The sequence below is a fragment of the Ornithodoros turicata genome, chromosome 4 (assembly GCF_037126465.1).
Source record: "Ornithodoros turicata isolate Travis chromosome 4, ASM3712646v1, whole genome shotgun sequence".
NCBI classification, from domain to species: Eukaryota; Metazoa; Arthropoda; class Arachnida; order Ixodida; family Argasidae; genus Ornithodoros; species Ornithodoros turicata.
Window position 1 is genome coordinate 34124113 of NC_088204.1, and position 23863 is coordinate 34147975.

General features: G+C 44.0%; 1 protein-coding gene and 1 long non-coding RNA gene across 2 annotated transcripts in view; one reads left to right on the forward strand and one right to left on the reverse strand.

Moving 5' to 3' along the window:
- Window positions 1–23863, forward strand: part of LOC135392964 (uncharacterized) — a 326884-nt gene that overhangs the window by 301641 nt on the left and 1380 nt on the right. The gene's annotated exons all lie outside the window — the stretch shown is intronic.
- LOC135392963 (uncharacterized) lies at window positions 12855–16213 on the reverse strand. Its single transcript, XR_010422336.1, has 3 exons — window positions 16199–16213; window positions 13028–13058; window positions 12855–12928 (listed from the first exon to the last, which is right to left on the reverse strand). It is a non-coding gene; the product is annotated as an uncharacterized LOC135392963 (long non-coding RNA).

The following is a 23863-nucleotide window of genomic DNA, read 5'->3' on the forward strand; positions in this document are numbered from 1 at the left end:
TTCCCGAAACTTGCAAGATAAGCTGGTGAGAAAAATTGGTCTGTAATTGTATGGGTCCTTCTTGTTTCCGGACTTGAATGCTGGAATGACCTTCCCGATTAACCAGTCAGTACGGGATTTCGTCGCACGAGAGGCGCTGCGATAAGATTAAAGTTAGAAATTCACTTGCGACATTTTTAGTATTTTTAAGAAGTTTTCAGTTGATGGAATCAAAGCCACACACGGACGAAAGCTTGCATTTTTCGATGCACTTCAAAATGCCTTCATAATTAATTTCTATGCAAGACACCTGAGGGAAGTTATACGGTGATGTGGGAAGGATGCATGGCGAGCACGACTTAGTGAAAACAGATGCAAAATAGTTGTTTAGGATATTAGCGCATTCGTTAGGCGAAGCAACTGATCCTGATGCGTCCCGTAAAGATAGGGAGGCTTCGCTGCGGGAGGGGATCGTACTCCAGGACTTGTTTGGCTGCGAACTGACCATGTTTGGTGAGGTTGTGGAATAAAAGGATTGTTTAGGAGTTTGAAAATACAGTTTGAATTATTTATAGGCGGCATGATAATGCTTCCAAGCTGCTGGAGTGTTACGTGTACGGGCTAACCGAAATAGGCGCATCTTCCTGGCGCGTAGACGCTTCAGAGTGTTGTTGAACCATGGTGTAAGAGGAGAAGACATGACTAGGAGCGTATGAACGAAAACATCCTTAAGTCCTTTTAGTCCTCTGAAAATACTCCAGTTTTGATCGACCGACTTATATGGAAAATTTGCTACAAACTGCTCAAGAGACATGTTCAATTCTGAAACAATGGCAGCGTAATTGCCTCGATTATATTTTTTATACCCTTACTACGTTTCCATAAGCCGAGGAACAGTCGTTTCGACGGCAAAGGAGATGAACTTGTGGTCACTAGGGCAATCAAATAAAGATAGTGAAGAGATGACATCGCGCACGGTGGAGGGAACAAAATCAAGAATATTGGACGAAGAATCAGTAATCCTTGCAGGGGACATGGACAGGTTCAACATCAGACACATGTTCACAAAGTCACGCTCCTCAACGGAGAGATGTAATTGATAGCTATTTTGAGTCAATTTATTTTAGGGTACTTGAAGTCGCCCATAAGTAATGAATAGTAGGACGGATATGTGGCAGTTATATAATATGACAGACTGAAGATCGGAAGCAAATGAAGTAGAATCAGGCGGACGGTAGCATATGACTATTCTCAGTGTGTCCGTCTGAGTCTCAGTGACGTTGAACGCAGGGTGGCCAAGCATATTTCATGGTTACTATCTAAGTTATTGGCGTAATAAGAGATATTTGGTTTGAACGCTGGGAACACACCTCCACCGCGACGAGAAGAACGGTCGTAGCGCACACAAGAGAAACCGGCGACCGGCAAGAACGTTTAGTCATGTCTCGGTGAGAGCAAATATATCTGCGTCATCGTCAATTATTCAGTACAATACGGCATCTTTGTTAACAATACTACGAATGTTACAATTATAATTATTATAATAATAATTTGTTGTTTCTACTTGCCGGTCCTGGTTTTGATCTGCTTCCAACATTTGAAGCAAGAACAATTCGGGACATCGATTTCGATCTTGTGACACGTGCGGGTGAATCGGAGACTAAGGTGGACAGCAAGACAGAAGTGTCGTTTGTGTTTAATGAACTGTAAAGTGAAATTTGACCCCCCCCCCCCCGTTTCTGTGTGCGACGTTGTAGTGTTTGCCTGTGTGATGCCGCACACAGAGCCTAAGGACTTAGCGCGTTAATTATTACGCGGGATAAATTAGAAAAATTGAATCGGTAGGTTGCGCCCCGCAACAGCTAAAGAAGTCATGATCGGAGTACTCTCGTCACGTGACACCTAAGTATTGCATGATGAAATTATGACCGGCTCCTAGTTACCAATAAACACTTCTTTTAGTATCACAAGAATTACCGGGACAATTCTTCACGATATCGAAGAAACAGGATCCCAAAATACTGTCAGCGCCCTCTGTTCGCTCTCTTCCGAACGATATCGCATGGCGTGTATTGCGTGTGGCGAGGTTTGTGTGCAAAAAGTTCATTTCCTGGCGAAATTGAAGAGACCTTCACCTGACAGCGATGCCACGTATCTACCCATGTAACCAAAGGTGGGATAATAAATGTCTAATAGACGTCTCAATCTGGACGACTGACAGGTCTAGTAGACGTCTCCCAATAGCCTAAATGATCACTGGAGTTCCTCTAGCCTTCCTCTAGCATAGCTAAGGTTATGCCACCTAGACGTCTCAACTTACCTCAACATCCAACATCTTACCTTAGCCCAACTTTAGAACTTTTATATACCAGACTGAGGCGGCTCCTAGCCCTGTACTAGCCCTTAATTAGCCATAATGTCTAGGATTATACCTTCATTAGCCTTTGCTGAGACCATACCTTCATTAGCCTTTACTTAGACCATACCTAAAAGCTTCTCTGTAGGTGTGTACTGTTTCAGGAATGTGTGCGTGTGAAAGTGACATGCAGTGGCTCACACGTGAGGCACATTTTGACAAAACTTTATTTTAAGTAAAGCTATTAAAACACTTCAAAAGTGACCAGCGTACGCACTTTACTCTCGCGCAGCATTGCGACAAGCCAATAATGGCACAAACGCTTATCAACGGCTAAACAATGACCATAATATCACTACACATATTGTTGAGCTTGAATAAAATAACTGAATTGAAATGAATTGAAAGAAATAATATTGAAATATCAAACTCCAGTTACTTGTGTTCCCTGATCAGACTGACTCTGTAAGTACTCAAACGCAAAATATCAAGTTGAAATAATTTACGAACAAATTTCAATAGATACTGAGCGCCCAAAATATGCTGTCGAATGTACTACCCTTTGGTAGAATGCCTGCATGCATAATGCTTTCCAAGTGACATACAGAAATGAAAGGACTAGATAATAATGCTATGATGTTCATAACACCACAGTCAAAGATTTGTCAGTTGAACACTGTTATGTTGAGCTGACAAATGTGACTAATGTAAATTAACTCTATGAAGAAAACGACACCATGCAATCATTATGCGTCATTTATTCGCCAAATGATCCTATCGTCCTGTTTGCATACCTCCCAACCTGACGAACTCAAAATTCGAGGGACCGCCCGCAGCGCGACCAGGGAAAGGGAGGCGCACATTAGTCTTGGGCATTCGAAATAGTACTGCCACTATGTTGCAATCCCTCTACGTTAAAAGTAGCCACTACAGGGTGGAGCCGTGAGGCGCTATGTCGTTGTTCCGTCAACCGCAATCGCGAAGACGCACAATGTGTTTTCTTTATAAAGAACTGGGGGGGGGGGGGGGTAGGACCTTTGGACCATTAGGCGTAAAATGACCCGGATGTAAACACCAGTCTGCAATTTGCTACCTAAATGCGCTGTGACGTTGGCACAGCATGGTCCAAATTCATTCGTTCGCACTGCGCCTGTGGCACTGTCTTCAAATTAGTAGCGTTATCAAAACAGCCTCAAATCACACAACTGTTATTTACATAGCTTTCAGAAGCGTGAGCATTCATCATCAAGATGGGGATCGCTTACAAGAAATCACACGAAACACTAACCAATTACAACACAAACTTGATTCAGCACTTACATGTCTTGATCATCTCGCACACACCGTAATCAATACGGCTTAAACTCACGGGGCACGTATCCGCAATGTCCAATCAACGAATAACAACGACTAAACATTTTACTTCAAACTGTCATCTCCTCAGCGATTGTGTTCTTCCCTCTTTTCGTAGACTTGGGGACTCGTGATTTCCCATCCAGTTTCTTTTTTGATCCAACGTTGGGGAGAACGAGTTTCATTGCCAGCTCGCGACGACTCCATCCATTGCCTGTCGCTTCGTACGGACTTAACCTGCAAGAAAGACAATTTCAAAATGCATTGCTAGAAGTGCATGTCACTGCGAAGGAGTCATGAAAATATGTAACATACCGTTTGCACAGAGAGCGGTTAGTAACAGTCTCACCGCATTGCATCTTGCGATCTCCGTATCAGCGCTGACAATGCCTGCAACGGGAATGCCTGTCATTCACAAAACCATATCCGATACATCGTCTACATACCTGAAAAATGGCTGAAATCCTGCAAACGGATCCGGGAATAGCTTCAGTTTCGGGACTAGCATCCAAGACAACCGCGAACTTCGACGTTCCACAACTGACAGATTAAACCGCCGGCGACTGGCCTGAAACGCTTTCACGTACATGCAGTACAATGTTGCACAGATTGCAAAAACAATAGCCAGAAATAACAGCTTTAGTTACAACAGCACCTGTACCATGAGGGAATTGCTCACAAACATTTGAAGTCATGCGAAATTTTTCCAACGCGGACCAGACAACACAGTGACATCCTCTGGTCGTCCCAAAGAGATCGCAGCGGGACGTGCGGGAGATCCATGGGATGTCCCACTATCGCCGCGAGACGTTTCAGGGACGTCCCGTTGTCCACCGATTGACGTCCCAAAGCTTTTTCCAGGGATATCCTATAGGACATGGCATGGATGAGTCCGGGAAAAAGGGACTTTACAGCTGTGGTGGCTGTCGATGCTTATCCCAGGCAGGACAAACCCTAGGGAAAAGAATGGGAACGCAATGGGGGCTTCGGCTCCTGAACGGGCGATAGTGCCCGACTGGTTCCCAGCGGTGTGGGAACTGAGGAGGTAGAACATCAGAGAAGATAAGGTAGTCCCCCGACGGTGCCCTGATCATTTCCCGCTCTGGTCTCCTCTTGGTCATGTAAACAATAATATAGGATCGCTCCCCGATGCTGCTCTGGTCATTTCCCGGTCTGGACTGACCTTGGTCATGTGACCAAAATATAGGATCGCTCCCCGATGCTGATCTGATAACTTCACGATAATCAGTCACATGACCGGGATGCAGCAACGGATTTCTCTTCCCAGACTGTCAGGGGCCGAGTGATGCAATCACGTAACCGACAGTTTCGAATCTGGCCAATGATGTTCCTCGATCATCCAGCCGTGTTTGCACTGTCGGAGTCCCCGTCGCTCTCGCTGCGAGAAACAAATGTATCCGGCAGTGCTCCCGAAACTTTCCAGAAATTCTAACATTTTTAAGCGATTCATCGAGTGGTAAGTGCTATTTCTTTTTGTGGTATTCCTCGCATTGATAAACGTTACTCATAGATGTTTTTCAACATGAGTGACACCGTTCTAGTAGGCTTGTCTCGATACTTAGCAGAGCAGCATCGCATAGTTTCGATTTCAGTGATCCGTTGGGGTTTATGCGTTGCTTTTAGGATAATGGACTACGTTTTGGTGAAAATATGGTTCAGTAAAGTGTGGAATCGTATGTATTGTGTATCTGACATCAAACGAAATATAACAATTTCTCAGGACAACTGCGTGCTACAGCTGTGCTTTCCTACTCCAGCGTGCCTACAAAACTGGAATGCTGGAGGACTTCAGCTCAAGGTTCGTTTTCGTAGTCATTCTAAATAAAAATAAAAATAAAATTCCGAAGTGAATCAATTATTCTGCTTTAATCCGTTTGCGTAATATGATCGACGCATGATATGTCAATTTGTTTCAAATTGTGAGTGAATGAAAGCTATCCTGATCTTTTATTCAGAATGTCATGCTGGACCACTACCAGAATGTGCTTAAAGGAATCAATGGCTTGATCAATGCGTCAGAGCCAGTGATGATGATCAAGATTTTTCTAGTGGATCTTGTTATGTCATGCTGACAACTGTAAGTTTAGCTATTTGGTCTGTATTCAATAATGTGTGCGTCTTGTGGTGTGGTATTCTTTTCTCAGTGTAATCGTGACCTCAAGCTATCTTCCACTTTCAGAATCCATCCCGCACTGCGGTTACTCCACTGTGAACCTATCGCGCTGTGACGTTTGGTATATGTTTGGCATATGATCTGGTATGCTGTGTTGTTTTCTTTTCTCTTTTAAAAGGAGTGCGGGTATCCATAATAAGAGGCCTTCATAGCAAGAAAGCCAATATATAAGAACAGGCATCTTCTTGATACATGAATATTTTTCACAGTTCTCTTAAAGGTACGAGTCACACTACATGTGCCATATTGGTTCTCAAATTGTATGTATATTGCCCTCGTATTAGCAAAGGTGAACAAATATTTTCTTCTATTTTCTTAAAGAGGGTAGAACGTTTATGACACAAGTCATACGGATTCTCAAGTTGTTCACGTGTTCCATGTTATTAGGGGTAACTCGTTACCAGTAACTCGGTACCGTAACTAAGCTACTCAGCTTAGCTATTTTCAATAACTTTTTCCTTAGCACTTTGCTTTTGAGCTCCAGTAACTTTTTGAGGAGTTCGTTCATTTCTTCTTTTTTTAGGGGGGGGAGGGGTAAGATTTTTAGAGTAACTTGAAGAAGGTTCCAAGTTCCTTTTGTTCGATTCTCATCTACAAATATCGCAGGCTGAGTCCTCCCCTCCATGACTTGAGATGAAAGCTGACACGCGCACGGCGCGTCTAACTCCCTTGTTACACGGTGAACGTTACAAATTATGTTTTAGCCGTGCATTAGGAAGCTCAGGTGTGGCGCATCTTAACGATAAGCAGTGTATTCATAATGATAGAGGGCATTGTGTAGTAGGGTTAAAACTTTTCACGGTTCAACGATATGTGCGTAGGGGACAACTCATAGAGTATAAACTTGCTTTGTGCTCCTTTCATGTACCTTATTACGAGATCAAAATCATCAAATCCCTCCCTAAAGAAGCCTATAAATGTAGGCTTCTTTCGTCGTAGCAGGTATTGATATGGTTTTGTATATCAAGACTATTGCGAAACGTCTTGAATCGCCCATTGTGACAGCAAGGTCTGAATCAACCATATAGACAGGTCAAGAACTAAAAAGTATGTATATTGAGTAGCAAGTAACTTGAAGGTAACTTGTTACATTTCTAAAGTAGCTTAGGTACTTCACTTCAATTTTCATTACGTTTTATTACATGTAACTGCATTTGAAATTTAGTTACATGCCGGTTTCACGTCAGTTCAGGCAGGGGGGTCCCATCGACCTCCTGGGGTTTCAGTATTTTTTTGTATATAGTTATAAGCTCATTGTATATTATGATCAAAGCGGTACAATGAATAATTTCTACCGAGTAGCTTTTGTGCAAAAAATCGAGAAAATCCGGCCCTGAATTCGAATGTTTCAGTTGTGCAGTGTTTGCACGCGTATATCTCCCGGGTGTTAAAAGATATTGTTGTGAAATTCTTTGCTGCTTTATTATGCCTACAGGCCAGGTGTCAGAGCGCATATTTTGGCCCGCAGGTGCAACGCTCTGTGCTATAAAAAATGGCGAACATGCCCTCTCGCGCAGTTTTGTCCCAATTTCGACGCGTGATTTCTCTGGCTATAGATGTCCCTGATTGCCATACTTCGTATCAGCTCACTCAGCTTTTAATGCTCTTTCATGTGATACATCTATCCTGCATATACCTCCTAGCGGTATGTGCCGTAATAGGCAAATGTTTAGGCATATTTCGAAAAAACGTGGATTTTGCGCGTGGATTTCTCAAAAAGGCCCCTCTTGATTTCATTAATATTTTGCCAGGACATGGCCCGATGTTACGCCTTTCCCATCTAACGCAAAAAATTCTGCTTCAAAAGGCGTATACTGGTGATTAGCGCGTTAAAATGCGGCCCTACTCTGCGTACGAACGTGTCGGAGACATCTACAGTCAGAGCAAGAAGCAGAGTTCGAGGTAATTCGTTACAAGTAACTCGTTACTGTAACTAAGTTCCTTTTTCTGGTAACTTGTAACTTAACTCAGTACTTTTACGCCGTGGTAACTTTCAGGGGAACTCGTTCTTTTTTCGGGTAACTTTGCCAAACTTTTACTTTTACTTTTTACTTTTAACTCGCTTTTCACTCACGTCCACATATTTTCGTGCTTTCTCTCCGGTTCCTTGATGGCATTTTTTTCCATAAAACGTGATATTCAATCAATTACAGTATTTTATTCAAGAACCGCTGCCATTGAAGTGAAGCCGAACCATCGTGCGCACACAGGTAGTAAGATGCAAAGCGTTCGAACAGACCTCTACCGGAGAAACGTTATCATGACATTGGTAGAGAGACTGAAACCGGGAGGAGAGGGCTGGGTTCCACGAACGGGCACTTGTTCACTGCCTCCCATTGAAAGAAAAGCAGGAGCGAGTGTTGCGTCCCATTAAGGGACCATATCGTAATCCCCTCAAGACCGTGGCTTTCGGGCTCGACCTTGTTCACCTCTAGCTTCGAGCGTACTTGAATTCTACCAAATTTGTGGCGCTGTCGAACACGATGACGTCATTTGTTTACAAACAGGAAGAGGTCTATTGTTGGACATAAACGAAAACGATCTAAGGGTGTTGCACTCCTCCGCAGGCAACTGAAGGTCAAACTGAACTGCTCACGCGCGTTGCACCTGCGTAATGATATTTTGTGTCCGAAGTAACTTGGAAGTAACTCGTTCTTTTTTTAAGTAACTCAGTAACTGCGCGTTACATTTCAGGCTAAAGAACTTCGTTATTAACTTAGTTATATTTTTCACGCAATAACCTAACTTGCAACGAGTTCTTTTTGCCGGGTAACTTCTCAATCTATTGCAAGAAGCGTCGAAGTTGGAACGAAACAACGCGAGAGAGCATGTTCGCCGCTTTTTATACAACACAGTGTTGCACCTGAGCGCCAAAACTTGCGCTCGGACTGCTGGCTTGTAGGTATACTAAAGAATAAAAAAATTTCGCTGCGATATCTTTTAAAACTCAGGAGGCATACACGGCAAAACTGCAACACTCAAATTCAGAACTGGATTTCTCGATGTTTTTTTTTTTTTTTGCACGGAAAGTATTCGGTAGGAATGATTAATTTTACCCATGTTGATCATCATGTACGATGAGCTTCTGAATATAAAAAAAAACTAATGAAAATGCAGGAGGCCCATGGGACCTCCCTGCCTAAGCTGACGTGAAACAGGCCTACAATTCTTGCACAGTATAACTTGAGATAATTATGTTCTGGCTAATCTTTTCAGTGACTTCCATCTTTCAACAGTCTAACGTAACTGGCAACGAGATCCAACTTCTATCTCTGTCCCATATAACCTTTGTTAAGTGAATATTTGTGAAGTAAATAGTACACATGCGGGACTGGTGATTGTATACTTTCAATGCAACACTCATTCTTTCATTGCTGGTGAAGTGATGCCATAGAACCCATGTAGCTGGTGACTATGATGCAATAAAGAGTTTTCTACAATCACATATTGATTTTGTTGTTAAAAATCGCGCAAATTAACTCTCGTGTGGGGGAAGGAGATACCCGTAAGTGTGCATTGGCTGCATCTCGGGAAATCGTTGGGGTACGATACAGGCTACGATGGGATACGATCCCCGTGTTGCAAACTGTATGCCGGACCATGGTCGGGAGCCGACCCGGTCGGATGATCGCCTCCGGCGCACCGACGTTGGGTCGTCGCACTGTGCTTCCTGGGATGATTCATAAATATGCTGACACCGGACTGTTTATTGTTGCTGCAGTATATCCATTATGTAGCGCAAGAGAGTTCGTGAAGAGAGTTTTTGTAGGTACGAAGTCCACTGGAAGACCTGCGTGAAAATGAGTCCTGCTCCGAAATTCTAGTGCTTTTTGCAAAACTCAGACCATGCAGGTGATTGACAACTGGAAGTAATCTAGAGACACACAAATTGGTACTAAACATGTATTGCGACTAGCAGGTACAGGACAGTAGTCGTATATCGAATAGTCGTGCAAAAATTTCAACAGCGTACACATCTTAGGTGGCACAACTACGACACAACTTTTTTTGCGCAACAAAATAAGTAGCGTACCACACGAATGTAACGAGAAAGGCCTAGAATTAAGTAAACAGCATATGAACTACGTGTCCAACAAGATACAGTGAAGGCAGAGCGTGTTAAAGTCACTCTCAATCAAATTAAAAGTGGCATAGTAGGCAAAGTAGTAAAGTGGCATAAAAGTATGCACAGTCTCTCGCTGTCAAAATGGAAAATATGAGTCATCATAAAACAAAATTGAGCACATTATAAAAACGTCAGTGCCTGTTAGCATCATAGGGTAGACTAGAATGATGAGAAAAAGGGCAGCAGTTGACTGCCAATATTAAAAAAAAAGAAAAAAAAAGATGAAACAGCTTCCTAGCTAAGGCACGAAATAAAAATGACATTGGCTGCACTCTGATAGATAAACTTATTTCCATCCTCAAATTCGAGCGTAATTTGAACTGCAAAATATGAGTCATCATAACAAAAAAACTGAACATACTAAACACCATAAAAGTGGCAGCGCCTGTTAATATCACACGGTGGACAAGAATAACCAGAGAAAGGGCGGCAGGCGCCTGCCAATATTCAAAAACAAAAACTTCAGATAAAAAATTGTACCAGCTAGGGTACGAAAAAAATGACAGTGGCTACACATTGATAGACAAATATTTCGTACCTGGAATTAGAGGGCAATTCTAAATGTAAAATATGTCTAATCACAGAAAACAATACATTGAACGTACTGAATACCATAAAAATGATGGTGCCTGTTAACATCACAGGGTAGGCTAATGACTAGAGAAAGAGCAGCAGTTGGCAGCTAATATTTAAAAAACCTTCAGATAAAACATCTTCCTGTTTAGTGACCCTGGTGTCTACACAACGATGGATAAACTGATGTCTTGCCTCGGATTAAAGGGTATTTTGAAACGAAAAATATGAGTAATCACAGAAAACAGAGCACCAAAGATGCCAAAATACCACAAAAATATCAGCTACTGCCTTCCTGAAATTGTCTTTGTACGAAATACTGACACATGCCTGGTATTCTGTAAGTTATGTCAGCCTCACTTTTACACTGCATCTTGTACATAGCTGTTTGCTGTTCTTCGCTCTCTATGACAGCATCTGTGAGTGCACTCTTTGTGCCCAATTCCCCACGAACACAAAACATCCACAATATACACGGTGTCCGGTGAGAAAGTGTTATTAAATTTCTAACATAGGTTTTGCTTAAGAAAATTGCTGAGGCAGTTTGCATTCGCGTCACGCATTAATTAAGCTAATTTAGCTAGAAAATTAGCCAAGCAAAGGTAACGTTTTTCTTGATGAATTCGGAAGCCAATGGCCATAGCACATGATTGCAATCGAAATCAGGGTTTTTTTCAGAAGGTTTCTAAAAAAAGTGACAGTAGCAAACCTGTCCCCGTGCGAGGGCTCGCTGATATTCATGTTTGCCGAACTTTTCGCTCCGTCCAAATACCCTCCCTCCTATGCGAGCAAGGACATAATCACGCTTTCCGCCCTTATCAACGTGCACACTGTCAATTCCCAGCCACTGATAACGTCGGTTACTGTGGTAATGCCCTCGATCAGGTGTGGCTGTTTCAAATTTGTCTCAATAAAGGCAGAGCCAGCGCTTACTCAAACGCAAATTTCATCGAGCATGCCTCGCCAAATGACGGCTTTGCAGCTATGAATTTTTTTAGAAATCTTCAGAAAAAAAAAAAGTGATTTCGATTGAAATAGTGTACCATGGCCATCGGCTTCCGAATTCGTCAAGAAAAACGTTACCTTTGCTTGGCTAATTTTAGAGTTCAATTAGAAAATTAGCTTAAGTATTGCGTGACGCGAATGCAAACTGCCTCAACCTGTGGCGAACGTCTGTATGTGTGTATTCCAAGTAGTTTCATAATTTTCTGAAGTAAAACCTATTTTTAGAAATTCAATGACGCTTTCTTACACTCTGCATAGTTCATAAAGAAATACTACAACCATGTCTCACAATGTCTTTCTGTCGTTACGCTCATTGGCTTGACGTAGACAAGACTTGACGTGTCATTCGATTTCGCTGTCTGTAGGCTTCTTCAAAAGATTGTTCCCTCTGATGCAGCCTAAAAACAGAATTTCATTTGGCTGGAACTTCAGTAGAACTTCAGGACACATACATATCAAGATGAGTGGAAGGATATATTCACCAGTATTGCAGCCTAACAAAAGTGGGGTGTCAGTCATCTTTATTCACAGAATGCTGTGTACAAGTGATAACCTAGAACGGCATGAAGCGCAACAAAAGTGCGGACGAATGGAGCTCGAGTATCTCAATACACTATCCTCGTAGAATTAATGAATGCTGTAAAAACTGACAAAAAATTTAAACAAAAGAATTTCCTGTACAGTTAGCAGTGAGGTTAAACTGGCAAATGCTTGTCGGTTACATCTTGGCAAGAACAAGCAGGGTTCCTTCGCTGCAGTGCAAAAATTTCCATTTACCTGCTAGAGAATTAATTGCTGTATAACACTAAAGTGAAGTCAGTTCTTTAAGCAATAATAACACCACCACGATAGCACGAGATCAGACAGTACAGAACTCAGTGCCTCCTTTTGCCCTGGAAAACTATGGGATCAATTTTAGAATAAAATAAGTACATAGAAGCTGTTGAAATGTGACATCCTTGAAGATCGGTGGCGTAAATTACACTTGCTTAATTTAGTAGTCATTAAGTGGTTAATATCAGCACATTGTTATCATACATGTGTGTCACGAACATTTTTAGAACACAGCGTTTTTCAAACAGAGTCAGAGAGTAGGATCTGTAACCTGCTTCCACAGCCACAACCATAGAGCATGTGAACTTATTTTTCATGCTGAAATATTAAGAATAAATAAATAAACTTACGAAATATAGCCTCGCAGCAGAGAAGGTCACAGAACCTTTTTTTTTTCGTTTCCCCTCCACCTGAATGCCGTTGCGACTTCGTCTGACATCAACGCTCTTAGGATTTTTTGTGTGGCGTCCCTGAGATTGATACCTCCATACTTCCGCAGAGTTTCTCTCTGCAATAGCAATATAATTGGTTGTCAGTGAAAACCTTTCCTTTTTAAGGTGACCTCTGTCTGTTTCTCCTGTTTCTTATATGAAATGACAATAATTACCAAAATAACTGAGTGGCAGCTACAGGAAGTCCTGGAAGATTCAAATACGAGCAATGTCAAGCCAAATGCCCATACACCGCGACTGCTAAATGCAGCTATAACATAAAGTCACATGTTCTCAACTGGCTTTTCTATAACGGACATACAAGCGAGCACCAAAGAGCAAGGAGCTCGAAAATCCTATCACTCATATTTTCCCATCATTACACACACACACCACGTCGCCATGACACCATACGCCATCACACACCACGTCAAATTGAAAGCACACGTGAGCGAACTGCCAATACAGCCGCTGAACCGTCAGGATATTGTTGCCCAAACAAGGCTGGTATAATTTGGAACATGAAAAAGAACATCAGGGGGATTTAGTGCACGAGCAGAAGTGCGATTAAAAAGGACGATAGATGATAGAGATCACTACACTTCCGAAAAGCTGACACCTTTCTTCTCTAAAAAACACAGTACACGACAATCACAGTGCTTTACGAGAGTCTTTTAAACACCACTAAAGATACCCTTTTGGGGCGTGTTCCTACAAGCTATACAGGATATAACGACTACTGGAAGGTATTTATGAAGTGTTTCCCTTTGTTTCAAAGTTGCATATGTGAGTCAGTAGTTTCGAAACACAGAATGCGACATGTCATTTACGCTCGCAACCCGCCCATTACGGCGTTCCTGCTGTTTGAAGAAATTCCGGATCCAAATATTAGCAAACACGGCGGTGACACATCCAACTTCGCTGGCAAAAGCGGCTGTGGTGCTTGAAATATTTGTCGACGCACGGCGCAAGTAACGTAACTGCCGCCATTCCACACACGCACAACCGTTCTGGATTGGCCTGTCTACAATTCCGACTCCGCCGGCGGCCCTTTTCCAATGTAGCCAGTGTGGCGCTGTTGAAGCCAGTTGAACGCAGCGGAAAATGACTTCCCCAAACTCTCATCAGAACGCCACTGGGAAGAGGTTCAGGTGAATAGACTGCTTGTCGAGTATATTTCAACAATTTTATGAAGTCGTGTGCTTGTTTTCTAAAAGTTCTCGTGGTATTTGCTTGATTTCTTTGTTTAAAATAGTGCGAATTAATGTTGTATAATCATCTCCGCATTATAGTGCGCAGATTGGCATATTACGAATTCCGAAGAGAAACGGGCAAGGAGATAGCCGAGATAATAGTGTTGCAAGCAATGGTTGCAAGGCTATACATGCGTCTTTTCTCCAAAATATATCCCAAGCGACTCGCAACCGGACGTTCTCAAAATCATCCTGTTCCAGATATCCCATGGAAGTCCACACAAAGTTTCAACGGGACGTTTCGCGATTTCGGATATTCCGGGACTGTGGGGACATCCACGGGATAGTACGTGCTGTCTGGGGGACGAGGTGGCTCTAAGCGCGAAAACCGCGTGCACCGACTTGCAAATTCAAAAGGAGAGGGTCACGTGGTGAAGAAGTCATGTGGAGCTGCGCTGGTCGAAAGAGAGGAGGAGAGGATAAACCAGAGAGGACAGGCACGGAGTCAGAGAGGAGTTAGGCTTTTCTCTTCTCTTCTGTTCTGTTGAAGCTTGGAAGCTCGCTCCGACTGTGAACCCTGCTTGCTTTGTTTAACCCTTTATAAGGCGCGACTAGTGACAACCAGGAAAACTTTGTAATGTTTCTTTTGCAATTATTACGCGTCGCATTTCCGAGCTCCATGATGGAACATGTTTTCCTGAGATCGCATGCGCGGGAGGGGGGTGGGGAAGAGGGGGAGAGAGGGCTGCAAAAAATCTAGCTTATGCACGGCTCTGGTCGAGCTTGTCTGCTAACTCCATCACCCGTGGGATCAGTGCAGTAGCTAACAGACAGAAGTAGCCAGACAGAGTAGAACAATTTCAACGTTAATTGCAAATACGAAATAGTACTCGCATACGAAAGTATCTGAAAGTTCTTCTAGGGCTCTGAAACAATCCACCATCCTAACGCTTTGCGGCAGACGCCCTGCAACGATTTCTGACAGACACAGCCTGGGCTCGACGTTGACTGTCACTCTTTGACTGTGACTACTCCAGTGTGCCAGTGACCACGTATTTCATGTGGACTGCTTGCAACCAGAAACGACGAGCGAAATTACAGGCCCTGGAGATGGGTCATGGTCATGGAGATGGCCCGGGCCCCCTCCTCACGATACCGTCGTGATAGTACTTCCTCTTTGTATGATTACGACAGGCCTTGGTTCTGCGGGCGCCATCCAATGCTGCCCCCCCCCCCTCTCATCGGTCTTGCCTGGAGCCTCAGCAAACGAATGCGGATCAGCAGGTCCTCGTAGCTCTCACCAACCTGGCAACCTTTTTGCGTATTTTACCTCTACATATGCCCCCTGCGCACGCAAAAAAAAAAAGCACGATATTGGGAGTCTGGGTGTGGTCCACAATTCATACGAGCTGCTATACGATGGAGATTTTTAGCTTGGAACGCGTCGGTGGTGTCTCGTGAGCCATTTTTAGTACATGTCTAAATAACATCTAAAACTGTGGAGGTCTAGTAGACTTCCAAATTGACATGTCTACTAAACGTATAACCCCGTAGAGGTCTGTCTAGTAGGCATCTAGATGCAGACATTCACTAAACATCTAACCCAGTAGATGTCTAGTAGGCGTCTCCTTTTAGACCTAGCCCTAAAGTCACAACTTATCCCTGGGTTAGATGTCTATTATCCCACCATGTGCTCCATGGGTACTGTAATGTTCGGGGGTACACCAAGTGTGCTCTTTCGACAAGGGACGTTGTGTACCACAAGATTCCAACTGATAATGCGCGGAAACGAAAGTGGTTGCAAGCCCTTGGTCAAGACATTCGTCATCCCCGCAGTATTTGCTCCGCCCATTTCACTGATCAGTCGTACGAAATGGTAGCAGCGGACGGTCGAAAATGTCTCAAAAGGACCGCAGTCCCGACACCAGTCTCCTTGTGACGTCTGACGATGCGAACTCCAGTGCACACGAGGTATGTACATACCGATACACAGGAATAATACATATATAGATATAGTTTATTTCAAATTAAGATTGATTTTTGTGATGCCTACGCTGCGTAATCTACCAAAAGGAACATCCCCTTTCCATTGGTGAGCCCTGAGCTCTCGCAGGAGAATATAAGCATCAGATAAATTGTGCGCTAGATACTGACCATATTCATCATTCCAGTTTTACTTGCCAGTCAGGTACTTGCACTGTTCATCACTGTTGTAGCTGTTGTATAGCTTGGTTGACGAGGTGGTATCTTCACCTTGCCGTGGGATGCCACGATGTTGGTGCCGTCCTATGTACAAGGTCAAGATATTCAAAGTTATTTCCTCTCAACCTTTATCCAGTGGTGCTTTCAACACCTATTTTCCATACACCCTTATGCTCACAGGTGGCCCAAACTATTCAAACTCTGCATTCCTTGCAAGTGCATGATATAGCAGTATCTTCGCCACTGGTGAAACCAGCTGTTGAGTCATTCCGGGAACAACAGTTTTGAATGGTGCATAGCCTGCTGATGCAAGTTTGCAGATACTAAAAGCTCTTCTACTTTGCAGTGTTGTGCCCTCTGCTTCAGGAGACAGGAAGAAGTACATCATATTCAGAACTCCACTATTGGAACTGTTCGAGAAATGCAGGACGTACGGTGCATCGCACAAAGTGGGCATAGATGTTCGCGTCACGCTTCTCATCGCAAAAGCTGAGTGCCGAAATGAACAGAATTTACCTTGGGAACGTCAGCCAGAGGTGAACAAGATGGCTGCAGGAAACATCTTGCTGTCTGGCGCAATCCTTTTCAGTGGGGCCATTGCAGCCAAGGTGTGAATTCATAGCCTCTTATGTTTGTACAGATTCAAATGACCCCTTGTAGTATTTGCTGTTGACCAGGTTCTCTGGTTACTCGAGCCGATTAATATTAAGGTGATCTCACCTACAACACCTACCACAAAGGTTGCAGACACAGGCAGGATAATCAGAACTGACGACTGTGTTGCGGAGCATAGAGTGGAAACCAACTGCCAAAAATTGAAAAAGTCTAGCACTCGCAAGTGGATAAGTATACAGGGTGTCCCAGAAAACGTGTCATTGAATTATAATAAAAAAACTATGCCGCCTAGAATCATGCGGTCAACAGCATTTGTTCTTATTAGGTTTTTGCCACCTCCTAATGGGAATGTCATGTACTCCAAGTTTAATTATGTAAATATTTGCGAACTGAACTCGGAAATTTGCCAAGTAAAGGTCACTTCTTTACCCCACAAATATGAAGAGCGTGCCGAATTCACTAAAATTCATGATAATCCACAGTGATATTCACGAGCTATCCCATCGGAAAAAATAGCCGAATATCATGCTTTTCGGAGCACCGGATCTTAGCGCGCGATGACATTTTGAGCGCAATCGCTCTCAGTGCGACGAAAGGAGGTTCCGAAGCCAGCCCACAGAGTGATAGTAGAAAAAGTAACAGTTCCTAAATTGGGAGAGGGAAAGCATTATCCGCGCGAAAGTCGGAGGTGATAAGCCCTGCCTGTTTTGGGTGCGTTCCAAAACAAACCCTCGAGTCGAGTAGGTCACATGACCGAGTTGTAGTACGCACCCGGTCGAGTAGCTTTGGGAACGCATGGGGGACACCGACCGAGTTAAGATGGAGGCCGGTGTCATCACCGCTCTCATCTCGCGCGCGTCAGATTTATTTTACAGAGACGACGATAACGACGACTGGGAATGTATTGTGAGCTGTTTACGGGACTCACCATGCCCCGTCAGACATAGTTGCACTCTGTCTTGTCGGCCCAGTGGGCATTTGGCTTTTTCAGCACTTTGTGTATGTATAGTTACTTGTTGCAGTTACATTCAGAGATTCCTTGTCTGGTACTATTTCTTCCAAGACACTGCAGAATTATTCTTAAGCCACTCTATTGGAGAATGAAAGGGAAAAGCAACTGACATTGTCGTGATTTATTTGTTATTTTTTTGTGGGATGGGAGTTTTCACGTACCATTAGCTACCCCAAATGCATATAGTGGATACATCCCGTTGCATTTCGTAGTAAAAAGAAATAAAAAAAAAGAGAAATGGTAACACCATGACGACAGAAGATGAAAAATACAAAAGGTGGAAGCTGCTGGTTGGAATCCTGGAACTGAGGTAGTGGTGCGGACGTGGTTTGGGTCACGGAAATGTCCGCGGCGTCGGAGTCGAATGTGAGCTGAACGGCTGAAACAAAACATCCCAGGCAGCACAATGTACTGAAAGTCAAGTGGAATAGGGGTGGAGGGGTAGGTGGAAGGCCTTGAACAGACTCGTGAAACTAAATAAAGTTGATAAGACACATACCGTCCACACCCATTGCACTCGACTTTCAGTACATCGTGCTGCTTGGGATGTAATCAGAGCGCGATGAAGCGGTTCTGATAGCACACGTATCGCGGAGCGCGCAAACGCCTCATATGCTTCATTTATCTTGAAAGAAGTCTGAGCTTGGGCGAAAAGACGGGAAATTCGTGACAGAGTTCTGTCGTGTTGTCCCTTCCTTCCACATCTCAGAATTTAGCCAAGTTCCACCCAAGCATTTATCCACCAGCTAGCCTGCGCCTATGGTAGTATATATTTTATCTGAAACCTGTTCACACGAACGTACCGACATACCATCTTACAACTGTGAAGGTAAAGGAAGAAAAGTAAAATTTCATTTAAAATCCCATTTCCAACACACGCACACAAAAGTAATAATAATAATAATAATGCTGGACAGTAATAGCCCTTGCTCCTAATATAGTTTTGAACGTTTCACATAGAGCTCCACCTTTACAAGGACCACGTGACTACAAGGCAGTGAAACATTGCAGGGCAGCTGTTAGTGAACATATGCTAAATAGATAATGGAAAAGCAACGTACATGAAGACAAAATAGAAAAGCGCACCAGCGAGACTCACTTTTTCCTGGGAAATGTATCCGGCTCGCATGTCTTTGGGCGTTCGCCTTGTCCTCAAAAACCATGTCGCACAATCCGCATAGGAAGAGTGTTGCCATTTCGGTGTCCAGTTGTGTATTGATAACCCGTCGTGGAGGTCGAGGCTTTTTGACAACCACACGTTCAGCTGGTTTCGATGCCGCGCTTTCGCGGAAAACAGCAGACGACAAAAGCATGACGTCATTACTCGGGCGAACCTTCACTGACCGGCCTTCGGAGGAGAGTTGAATCGAGTTAACTCTCTCCTTACTCTACCTTGTTTTGGAACGCGGGTAGTGACGTCATCGAGTTACTCGACCCGGTTTTGGAACGGCGCTTCGGGTAGAGCGCTACTCCCGAGTTGACTCGAGTAGGTTTTGGAACGCACCCTTTATCTCCCTCTGCGACGTCGGGGAGGGAGAGGTTTCCAACCTCCTTTCGTCGGACTGACAAAGATCGCGCTGAAAAATTCATCGTGCGCTATTCTGTGCGACCTCCGTAGACCATGATGTTCGGCTATTTTTTCCGATGGGATAGCTTGTGTATATCCCTGTCAATTGTCATTAATTTGACTAAATTAGACACGCTCTTCACATTGGTGGGGTAAAAAAGTGACCTTTACTTGGCAAATTTCCGACTTCAGTTCCCAAAAATTTGCATAATTAAGCTTACGTTACACGACATTCACATCGGGAGGTGGCAAAAACCTAGTAAGAACAAATGCCATTGACCGCATGACTCTATAGGTGGTGTAGTTTTTTTATTATAATTCAATGACACGTTTTCTGGGATACCCTGTAGATATTGATACTGATGTACATTAGAGAAAGGGGACAAAAAAGGTGGTGAGCAGGAAATATACAAAAGAAGGTACACAAGCTTTGCGTACTTTTGCCTGCTTTTGCTTTGTGTGCTTTGCGAATTTTCTGTTACAATAATTCAATCTGCAACAATGACGTAAAAGCTAAAAAGAACTAGCTTGTAGTTACTTCTAGTAAACGATTGCAATATGCAATTGTCATGCTTGGAAATGCTCATGTAGTCCACAAGAGGACCTTGTAACAGAGGGTTAAGAAAAAAGCTTGAAGCTGCGGTCAAGTCCCGTGCATGCGCTGCGCTAAACCCGTTGATGCAGCATATCTGTAACCACCTTTACAGGCTGTGGGCATTTTCCCACCCATATCGGCAACATGTCGAAAGGTGGCGCAGCCTTTATCAGTCAGCTGTTCGGGGGCGTGGCAGTTTTGTAAGAATAGGGATTTAAGGAGCAGGAAAGAAAAAGAAAGCGGTTCTCCTTGGTGGGTGAACTGGAGTAAACTGCTGAAGCACAGAGGTAAATCAATTTTGATGCACTAGCTTGATTTTTGAGCTCCTTTCACGGGCCGGACGGGCGAGCACGACCCCGAGAGTGGGAATGGTTCCCACATTTTGGCGCCCAACTGGTTTAGGGACGTACACGTGCGTTCGGTGGTGGGAGGATGCGAGCAGTGTTTTGGAATGTGTTTGTGAATGTGAATTGTTTTTTTTGGGGGGGGGGATGGTTCGAACAGCCCGCGCTGTTGTCCCGGTGCCGGTTGGCTTTGTTGTCTCGGGGACAGTTTAGCCGGAAAACCGCGGTGTTGTTAACTTTATTATTACTCTGGCCTCACGACAACCTGCGCTGCCGAAGCGGGTGATTAACGCCCTGTGTTCCGGAACATGCTCGTGTGGCCGGCCGTGTGACGGACGCCGTCAGCTACTCAAGTTTTCTCTTTTTCTAGCTCGGAGCCTTTTTTTCGGAGCCCCGGGGGTTTCTTGCGTATCTTGTGCATTTTCATGTTCTTTTCGAGTGTTTCAGTCGCTCCACTGGCGGTCCAGGCGCGGACGGGCTGCCGGCGCGCCCCGACCATGGATACGAAACCTGCCACTTAAGGGGAGACTCTTCACCGACCAGTCATATGGGTCGGACGTAGGCCTGTTGACGGTTACCCGATATGCCAGGCAGTCACATTGTTGGGGTTATGGTGTCTGCAGTGCCCTCCGCACAGCTTATTTGGTGCTCAGTTAGTAGCGGTACACGGACTAGAGGTTGGAACCAGACTTCGTAGTCAGCATGACTGCCTATCAGGCTCTCATGAGAACCGGGAACGAAGTAATAATCACGTGCATCCTGTAGGTTGTACGGATATCAGATGTGTCGCCCCGCCAGTGCCCCCCCCCCCCCCCCTTTCGCTTGTATCTCCGAGCGGATCACTTTGATAGCTCTTAAGAGATAGCGTCAGAAGATCGTACTTACACGATACCTTCCTAGTGAATTTTTCGGTTTAAGTTCCAATTCTGAAGGAAATGTAGAGCTTCTGCTTAGCATGTGGAGAAGTACGAGCTTATACGTACACAAATGAGCTGTCATTCAGAAAACAGTGTATACTAACTTCGAGATAATGTGTCTAGGTTTGACGCGGCACGTTATCAGCATCCATGACAGCCATCAGGGACCACGTTTCGATATAAAAAGCACGGGGAAGACACTTAGCCGTGACCATATTATCTTTTCTTAGAAGAGGATGTAGATTATTTTCTGAGTGAAACACCAACAACTTACAAAGATGTGAGCTACAGTGAAATAGTAGCGGCCTGCAAAACCCATGAGCCCGCACCAATGACTGCAATTGTATTAGTATAAGGCAAAACATGGGGAATTTATAATGAGAAATTGAGAAAGGGTTATAACGATGGAAGTGCACAGAAAAGGTCTAAAATTTTTCTTCACATGCTTGTGGAGTCAATGATAGGAATCCCTCTGCAGAGAAGCCTCCGTTGAAGACATTGGCATGTCCCCACCTGAGGCCTTATACTGATGAAGTCATGAACTCGTGATGTTTGATAGCCAAGGTGATAGCCTATTTTCTCTTAGAGCTTATGGACTGGGATGTGTTTGTAGCAAAAATCTGCGCACTGAAAAGAAGAAAAAATAAAGCATGCATACATTGCGTTACTGCACTCAGGGTGTACTGTCATTTTTCTTGCCACATATATCACTCCCTTTTGGAGAGTACAATTACTCTCAACAAAGGGGTCTCCTCACTCCCTTACGCCCTGCCTGAGAGTAGTATTACTCTCCAAAAGGGAGTGATATATGTGGCAAGGAAAGGAGTACACCCCTTTTTTTAAGAGTGTGGTTGGTGGGAGGTGAAGCACTTTCAGATTGATATGGACACAGTATGGGGATGTTCTCCTTCCTTCCTTGTTTGTTTACTACTATCCATTCGTATGTTCATTTATAAACACTGTGATCAATAAAGTAATATTTGCAAGCTTTGATGTCTGTAGAATGTATTTTACTGTGTAGTGGCTGTCTGGTTACTCCAGAAGGGTATATCGCAGACCGGTATTGTGCACGAAAGGGATGCTGTTGTGATCAAGCAGTGTTCACGACCAAACTATCCGGTGTACCTCTATCAACATAGCAGGCACTCAATGCTGCCCGCAAGCACCTGAAAGAAAAGTGAGAGCTTCATCTCAGTGAAAGCGAATAAACATACACATGCTCAGACAGCACCTGCTGCATCACATGCCTTGTATGCTTCGGAAGGAATTTTTTCCTTAAGGCATGTACAGCACATGCTTTGAGGCCTTTGAGGCCTTTTCTGCAGTTCGTTCCTAATGGTTACGAGAGCCATCTTGTAAACTGTTTGTAGGCAACGTACCGAAACTTCTTGCATGTACCATGGGCAGCGTAAAATTATGATATGTAACTTTACTGATACCAAACTGAAGGCACACGTGAATGAACTGACTTGTTCACTTCGCTTTTCCCGATAAGGGTGTAGTCGTCGCTTTCTCTTACGTAGCAGTAGGACACCTGGAGCACCTCAGTCTCCAGTCACAGTATTTCAAAGTACAGATTTCTTGTAATGCAATCGCTGCGGTGCTTCAGTAACGTATCATTTCGCGGCAGCAAAGGCATTCGTCTCTAGTGGGCATGGGCATGCATTTACCGGACACCTGTACCGAACGAGCAGTACAATATTTACACTGTTGGCTCTCAACATTTTCATTACACTTGAAGACTGTTTTCCAAGCGGCCAGGTGACGGCGATGACGACAGTTCATCCTCCGTCGACGATTCTGCGGATGACATCGTGTCATGCTGTGTCTCCGGCGCGCCGTCGTAAGAACAAACGTTTTGCCAGCGTGACTGCTGGGCTATCCAAAGCTCGAGGGCATTCAGGTTTGGTAAATTCGACCCCAAATTCGGCGTGGACCCCAAAACATTTCGGCAATTTGGGTTTCGGCACAGACCAGGAACGCGGATGAGGAAGGCGAGACTAGCCATAGCCGACATGAGCCAACCCAGCGTTGTTGCTGAGGGAGTACTCAGCATTCCGCTTGCATAAAATCCTTTACTAAATACTTGCCCAAAATCGATTACTCAAAGAAAAAAGGGATTCAAAAAGAAATATTTCGTAACTGAGATGTACTATTCCTAGGCTTTCATAAAATCATAAGGTTGCCCAGGATTGAAATTCACTTTACAGTTCCTCGAACAGGACGTCTCAAGCTGATTATCGATGAATAGTTTGTCGAAGACTAGTCGAACCCTATGACCATGTTACTGGCGCTATCCCATAGATTTTTTCGGATAAGTTGGGCACGCCGGGAGAAATCACCGCTGATGGTGTATTGGGAAACTTTTAGGCGGGAGCAGTATTTCAAAACGTTTGATTTTTCGCAAAAGTTGTATAAGCTTAGAATATTTCACGAACCATCACTTCAAAACCCGAGACGAGGTAGGGACGATAACAGACAAACACCTCGTCTCGGATTTTCAAGTCATGGATCGTCACCACCAGCTCGCTTGCTACCTAACTTTCATTTCGTTATCTTTCACGAAT